Source organism: Haemaphysalis longicornis, unplaced genomic scaffold, assembly GCF_048455015.1.
Source record: "Haemaphysalis longicornis isolate Haplotype H1 unplaced genomic scaffold, Haemaphysalis longicornis Haplotype H1 scaffold_2, whole genome shotgun sequence".
NCBI lineage: Eukaryota > Metazoa > Arthropoda > Arachnida > Ixodida > Ixodidae > Haemaphysalis > Haemaphysalis longicornis.
This window is the reverse complement of record NW_027526295.1, coordinates 29098532-29106833: the sequence shown is the minus strand read 5'-3', so window position 1 is coordinate 29106833 and position 8302 is coordinate 29098532. Positions and strand designations below refer to the sequence as shown.

Here is an 8302-nt window from a genome sequence, read left to right as displayed (position 1 = left end):
GAATGGGCAGATGTTCGCCCTTTGTGTGCATATCTTCTTTGGAACGTCTTCGTTCCGCGTGACTAATCTTTTTGCCCATGTCAAACACGGGCATGGGCATATCTTGTTTTGACCCCTCTTTCACCCCCGTTGCCACGGGGGAGGAAAATTACCTTGTTATTTATTATTTTTTATTTTTTAATTATTTATTTTTTTTTCTCTGTGTTTGGTTCTTCTCTCTCTCTCTCTTTTTTTCCAAGTTCGTACCGCGTGACTGTGTGTTCTTATTATCGTTTTTGTAATTTATTTTCCCGCTCTCTCTTCATTCTTTTGCTACCCACCAACCATGATCCATTTGTACAAACTCTCCGTCCTCTTACCTTTCCCTCACGCTTGCTACATTTTCTGTATATATATATAGCTCTGAAACGAACTTATTTTGTACTCTGAAGAAAGGGAGTCCTCTCCCTGAAACGTCAGTAAACTTATTTTTATTTTCTACGTCTTTCTCGTTTGTCTCTGTCTCTACTAACCTTATTTTTCTCGCACTCTGTGTGAGTTTTTATCTTTTCAGTCTATATATATATATATATATATATATATATATATATATATGTACAGAAAGATAGGTCAGCAGTCTACAACGCCAAAGGAGGCATAGGGGTGTGGTTAGGCTCTTTTCTTTTTCACTACGGGTTATGAAGTAAACATTTTTTTTAATTATACAGAAGAAAGAAAAACACGCGCCCAGAGTGGGGTCGAAAGGCGTGGGTTCGGTCCCCACTCTGGGCGCGTGTTTTTCTTTCTTTCTTTCTTCTGTATAATTAAAAAAAATGTTTACTTCATTAACCGTAATGAAAAAGAAAAGAGCCTAACCACACCCCCATATGCCTCCTTTGGCGTTGAAAACTGCTGACCTATCTTTCTGTATTTCCTCAACGAGCCCCTCATTTCCTTACTATATATATATATATATATATAAATATATATATATAAATATATATATATATATATTATATATATATAAATATATATATATATATATATATATATATATATATTGTAATGCGAAGAATTCGCAAAGACAAAAACCTGGCGCCGGTAAGTATTATTTTTTTATATAGTGTAGGAGGAGCGATGCGGACTACGGACGCCAACGCGGGTGACATCGTGAGTTACTGAAATGCTCTGCATTTAAAAACGCGTCCCAGGGCCGGAATCGAACCTGGGTCCCTCGCGTTGTGAAGCAGCCAGCGCCTATCCGATATCCATGGTCGAAGCGAACGCCAAGCAGCAGGTACCGATTCGCGCCGTACACCTCAGACCCAAACATTGGGCCTGCGGAGTGCACACCCGAGAGGTTTTTTTTCTTTTTTTTTTGCTCCATTTTGCCACAGGGCATCAGAGGAATGAAAAGACGTATAAAAAAGCAAACGCATGTTACGCAGGGCTTACAGTTTGCATAGCGAGCTAAATGCCCGTGAAACATACTGCACATTCGTTTTATGACAAAGAACGGTCCAGTAAACGGTTGAAGTTCCGAACGAACACGCAAGCGTGTGCGCCAATGCGTACAAAACTACCGAGGCCGAACTCGACATCTCGCCGTCGCCACCGTCGCGCAGACGAATTTTCGGGTTCGAGGTTCTTAGGGGCCAACGAACCGTTCCAGCACGTACAGCCGCGACCTTGCTTGGTATCTTAATCCCTTGACAGGAAGTTGGCCGTCATATCGCCAACCAGCAAAGGTAAAAAACTTGCTATGGCGCAAAGAAAACATCCCCCTCGCGAGAAGCACGATCAAATGAGAGCCTTTTCGCGGGGGGCGCGCCTACAAGTCGTATGGATTACGTATTGGTTGTTGTTGTAATTGTTGTCTTCGATGACATTGTCGATGAAGTCGATGGTTAAACGTGCCATGAACCCCCTGCCGCGGCTATGACGCAACGTTGCGCGGCTATGACGCAACACAATCCAACACAATCCACTTTAATCCAATCCAAATCCAAACCAATCCAAGGCAAGCCAAGCCAATCCAAGCCAATTCAATCGAATCCAATCCAATGCCCCTCGCGAGAGAGTGTTATAGCGCCGAAATCGCGCCACCACACGAACGCATGATGTTGACGTCACGATCACGCCACAGATGTTCGCGACCAGAGCGTGCGCGAACGACATATGTGGTTTAGGCGCGACCCGACCGCGGCGAGAGAGCGCGATGCGAGCGCCCCCACCTGTTCTTGCGCGCGAACCGACTTGCTCAGCGCGAACCCAACCCGGCGAGATAGGGTGTTGCGAGCGGAGAGAAGGCGAGGAGGACGCGGGGAGAGGGCGCATCTGTGGCCGACGGTTGAATGAGTCAACGATATAAGGCGCGTTTGTAACGTTCCACTCTGTGTCGGCTTTGTGGCGAAGTGGGTACAGCACCATGCACTTTACGTTCCGCCCGCAGAGTAGTGGGATCGAAACCTGGCGCCGGTAACTATTATTTTTTATATAGTGTAGGAGGAGCTTTGCGGACTACGAACGCCAACGCGGTTGACATCGTGAGTTACAGAAATGCTCTGCATTTAAAACAGGCGCTGGTTAAAGAAGACGACGAAAAGAAACTACGAAGCAGACGGCACGCGCAAGATGTTCCGCCAAGTTGATTGACACCAGCTACGGCGCCGAGTGCTCGCGACCATGGCACGAGCTCGCGCCGGCCACCACCCAATCAGGAGCGGCCAGCGACAGCGACCGGCGGGCACAGGCGATTCCGAGAGGAAGACGGAACACAGGAGAGAGACTGAGGTGTGGAGCGTGACCGGGCTGCGCGGCGGTCGGGCGACCGGACCCGTGCCGTGCCCCAGGAGATCCTCCACCAGGACAACCTTCAAGACATCTTCTCCACAAGCAAGTCGTCGCGCCGGGCATCGGTAACGACAGCGGCGCTTTCAGAGAGCTGCGTTCCCCACGATGGTGACGGGATCTCGCAGCGCGCTGTACTACCGCGGCCGCGACACACTACCTGGACATTTCAAGGCAACTTCGACCGGGGACGACAGCGACGTTCCAAGAGAGCTGTGTCGGCTCTTCAGCGACGGGAGCTCGGAGCGCGTTGCCCTACCTTCAGCCACGAGATGTCACGCCCTGACTGTGCTACCGGGAAGTGAGGTGCGGCGGACCATTTACGGTGACAAAAACGTACTTTTTCTACTTTTGTTTGATCTATAATGTTTTGCCAATAGTTAGCCACGCTCACCTTTTGTTATTCTTTCATCTCTGCATCCATTTCTGTTGTGTGCATTTGGAGTGGTTTGGAGAAATAGAACTTAGCCTCGTCGAAATTTTTTCATTCTTTTAATATTATTGTACCGAATCTGACAATAATTGGCGTCCGCGACAGGACGAGGCTAGTTCGCTTGGCATACCCCTAAAAAACAAACTCATAATGGACACGGCAGAGTTACATGAACTAGGGTAGAGGTTAGGCTTGAGCGGCGACGAGCTTGTACAGTGGTTGCTCGAGAAGCAAAATAGCTGGCTCGAGGAAACAATTCTAGAGCTCGAGGCTGCCAAAGAGCTAGCTGAGATGAAAAAAGGGATTGCCGCAAAAGAGAAAGAAAGTTTTCCGCTGCGGCTACGGCTCGCGGAGCTGGAGGCGACGCAAACAGAAGCACTTCAGGCAGAGGGCGATGAAGAAGCCCCAAATGAAACGCAGATGGTGACATCTCTTTTGACTGTTGACGAGTTTGTGGGACCTGCGGGTAGGGATGACCATAAAGCGGGTGTGTATGACATCCTCCCTCAGGAACGCAAATCAATACAAGAAAGTGCCCCGATGGGAGACGGGGGTCATACAGCCCCACACTTTCACCAAGACTGCAAAGAAAGAGTTGGGGAGAAAGCAACCGCCACATAAGCGGTATAACAATTTCAATCGGACAAAGGGGCGACATTTAACAACAAAGCAAAAGATGGGAAGGGTGGCAAGAAGGGCACAGCCAAAACCCAGCAGTTCAGAAAAGAACGCCACCGGTAGGCAGAAAAGTGCCCGTGAAATTTCCTCTGGGAGCTATCACGAGTGCCCTCGCGTTTTGATATCTTGTAATGGTAGATATAATCGCAACTCTGGCACGCGCGTGTACCAACAAGGCAGGGGGTGGCACCGCAGCCACTGTCGAAAAAGGCACGAACCACCTGCCGGTTTGCATTTATGGTTGACGTCTGGTCCGAAATCTCAGTTGAATGTCATGTGTAGAGAGAGTTGGTGTTTTAACTCATTATGTACTCTGATCAGTGTATGTTTAACGCATGTTTTCTCTTGGGGACATTTCAAGTGCATTTGTAAGGACTAGAGCGGCAGTAGAGCCTGTGTGCGTGGCGTCGTAGGACTGGAAAAAGATATTTTTCGTTGAAAATGCTTGAGCGGGAGGACGTGTCACGCGAAGAATTCGCAAGGAAAAAAAATGGGCCCATTTCCCCGCGAGGGGGACTCGAGTAAATGCGTCGCGCAGGGGGTGGGTGTATTGCGTTAACGTTTAGTGTTTGGGGGTTGCTGCTATCACGTGTACACCACGCAGCTATCACGCCGCTAGCACGCCGTTGAGTCGCCAACGCACGCCGCTGACGACGTAGTTTGAATGAGTCAAGGATATAAGGCGCGTTCGTAGCCTTTATTTCTGTGTCAATTTTGTGGCGCAGTGGGAAGAGCACCATGTACCTCGCGTTCCGCCCACAGGTAGTGAATGCGTTGTATCAGCAGCTTCTGCGAGCCTTTCTTTTCACAGTGCAAGATTTTATTCAAAAGCAAGAATCAAACGACCAGGGAAATAGTGGAGGCGCTCGAAATCCACAAAGCCAGAGACGGATGCATTAGTCGAGCATCAATTGCTTTATCGGCAAAAGAGATTGCTTATTTGGAATTCCGTGGCTCGGGAAGGGGGCGATAAGATTGTGTAGTGGGGTATCAAATTTTTTCTTGTTTCCGATATGTGTCGCGTAGGTTGTCTGTTATCATGTACGCTGTTGTTATAAATGTGTGCTTCTTTCAATAAACCAGTAGTTGCAGGTTAGCGCTTCGTCCTCGTGCATTCTTTGTCCTTCGTCTTTTTTGCGCTATACATCTGTTAATTCTTGACGTAGTTTGAATGAGTCAAGGATATACGGCGCGTTCATAGCCTTTCATTCTGTGTCGGCTTTGTGGCGCAGAGGGTAGAGCACCATGTACCTTGCGTTCCGCCCGCAGGGTCGTGGGATCGAAACCAGGCGCCGGTAACTGTTATTTCTTTTTAAAGTGTAGGGGGAGGCTGGCTGCTGCGGACGCCGACGCACGGGTGACATCGTGAGTTCTACAAATGCTGTGCATTTAAAACAAACGCTGGTTAAAGAAGACTACGGAAAGAAACTACGAAGCAGACGGCACGCGCAAGATGCTCCGCCAAGTTGATTGACACCAGCTACGGCGCCGAGAGCTCGCGACCATGGCACGAGCTCACGCCGGCCACCAGCCAATCAGAAGCGGCCAGCGACAGCGTCCTGCGGGCAGAGGCAATTCCGAGAGGAAGGCGGAACACAGGAGAGAGACTGAAGCGTGGAGCGTGACCGGGCTGCGCGGTGGTAGGGCGACCGGACCCGTGCCATGCCCCAGGAGGTCCTCCACCAGGACAACCTTCAAGACATCTTCTCCACAAGCAATTCGTCGCGCCGGGCATCGGTGACGACAGCGGCGCTTCCAGAGAGCTGCGTTCCCCACGACGGTGACGGGATCTCGCAGCGCGCTCTACTACCGCGGCCGCGGCACACTACCTGGATATTTCAAGGCTACTTCGACCGGTGACGACAGCGACGTTCCAAGGGAGCTGCGTCGGCTCTTCAGCGACGGGAGTTCGGAGCGCGTTGCTCTACCTTCAGCCACGAGGTGTCACGCCCTGACTGTGCTACCGGGAAATGAGGTGCGGCGGACCATTTACGGTTGCAAACACGTACTTTCTCTACTTTTGTGTGAACTGTAATGTTTTGCCAATAGTTAGCCACGCTCACCGTTTGTTAATCTTTCATCTCTGCATTGATTTTGTTGTGTGCATTTGGAGTGGTTTGGAGCAATAGAACTTAGCCTCGTGGAAATTTTTGCATTCTTTTAATATTATTGTACCGAACCTGACAATATATATATATATATATATATATATATATATATATATATATATATATATACAGAAAGATAGGGCAGCAGTCTACAATGCCAAAGGAGGCATAGGGGTGTGGTTGGGCTCTTTTCTTTTTCACTACGGTTAATGAAGTAAACATTTTTTTTATATACAGAAGAAAGAAAGAAAGAAAAACACGCGCCCACAGTGGGGACCGAACCCACGCCTTTCGATTACATGTCGAATGCCTTACCAATTCGGCTATCTGGGCGACTGTGTTCTCCTTCACTTTCTAGGCTATTTATATTTACTAGAAGTGTATCTGACACTTGAGGGTGGTAGCCAGCGCCACTCTGACTAAACGGGGAGAAGGGGACCTTCTTTTCAACCCCCGGGGCGTGACTCGAGCGTCTACAGCCTGTCATGAGCGGGTAACTGGCGGGAAGCCCTCTTATGCTACCTAGGAATCAAGGCTGCCAGAACCGAGACCCTCGCTAGGCTTTCGCAGAAGAATATAGTAAGGAAATGATGGGCTCGTTGAGGAAATACAGATAGATAGGGCAGCAGTCTACAACGCCAAAGGAGGCATAGGGGTGTGGTTGGGCTCTTTTCTTTTTCACTACGGTCAATGAAGTAAACACTTTTTTTATATACAGAAGAAAGAAAGAAAGAAAAACACGCGCCCACAGTGGGGACCGAACCCACGCCTTTCGATTACATGTCGAATGCCTTACCAATTCGGCTATCTGGGCGACTGTGTTCTCCTTCACTTTCTAGGCTATTTATATTTACTAGAAGTGTATCTGACGCTTGAGGGTGGTAGCCAGCGCCACTCTGACTACACGGGGAGAAGGGGACCTTCTTTTCAACCCCCGGGGCATGACTCGAGCGTCTACAGCCTGTCATAGAGCGGGTAACTGGCGGGAAGCCCTCTTATGCTACCTAGGCATCAAGGCTGCCAGAACCGAGACCCTCGCTAGGCTGTCGCAGAATAATATAGTAAGGAAATGAGGGGCTCGTTGAGGAAATACAGATAGATAGGGCAGCAGTCTACAACGCCAAAGGAGGCATAGGGGTGTGGTTGGGCTCTTTTCTTTTTCACTACGGTTAATGAAGTAAACATTTTTTTAATATACAGAAGAAAGAAAGAAAGAAAAACACGCGCCCAGAGTGGGGACCGAACCCACGCCTTTCGATTACATGTCGAATGCCTGTCGAATTACATGTCGAACGCTCGAGTCACGCCCCGGGGGTTGCAAAGAAGGTCCCCTTCTCCCCGTGTAGTCAGAGTGGCGCTGGCTACCACCCTCAAGCGTCAGATACACTTCTAGTAAATATAAATAGCCCAGAAAGTGAAGGAGAACACAGTCGCCCAGATAGCCGAATTGGTAAGGCATTCGACATGTAATCGAAAGGCGTGGGTTCGGTCCCCACTCTGGGCGCGTGGTTCTCTTTCTTTCTTTCTTCTGTATATTAAAAAAAATTGTAATTCATTAACCGTAGTGAAAAAGAAAAGAGCCCAACCACACCCCTATGCCTCCTTTGGCGTTGTAGACTGCTGCCCTATCTTTCTGTATTTCCTCAACGAGCCCCTCATTTCCTTACTATATTATTCTGCGAAAGCCTAGCGAGGGTCTCGGTTCTAGCAGCCTTGATGCCTAGGTAGCATAAGAGGGCTTCCCGCCAGTTACCCGCTCATGACAGGCTGTAGACGCTCGAGTCAGCCCAACCACACCCCTATGCCTCCTTTGGCGTTGTAGACTGCTGCCCTATCTTTCTGTATTTCCTCAACGAGCCCCTCATTTCCTTACTATATATATATATATATATATATATATATATATATATATATATATATATATATATATATATATATATATATATATATATCTATATATATATTGTAAGAGGCCTTCAAGGAGACGTCGCTCACTGATAGAGCGGAGGAGACACACGCCGTTTATTTAGCGAACACGCAGCCAAGCAGCCCTAGCCTCAGGGATGATAATGATCATGTACAGGTGACGAAGATGAAGCATTACTGAAAAGGATGACAGGTGATGATGATTACACAGAAGATTGAAATCAGCGAAATATTGTGCCGCGGAGAACTACAGTGCTTACACTAATTGCCCCCCCTCGAGGAAGGCGGCCGCCCGGCCGCTGGCATTTAGGAAGTGCGAGAGTGGAAC

At 48.5% G+C, this 8302-nt stretch overlaps 1 non-coding gene across 1 annotated transcript; it reads left to right on the top strand.

The window, feature by feature from the left end:
- The first annotated feature begins 7480 nt into the window (after positions 1-7480).
- Positions 7481-7552, top strand: Trnat-ugu (transfer RNA threonine (anticodon UGU)). The gene has a single exon. It is a non-coding gene; the product is annotated as a tRNA-Thr (tRNA).
- Positions 7553-8302: the final 750 nt, after the last annotated feature.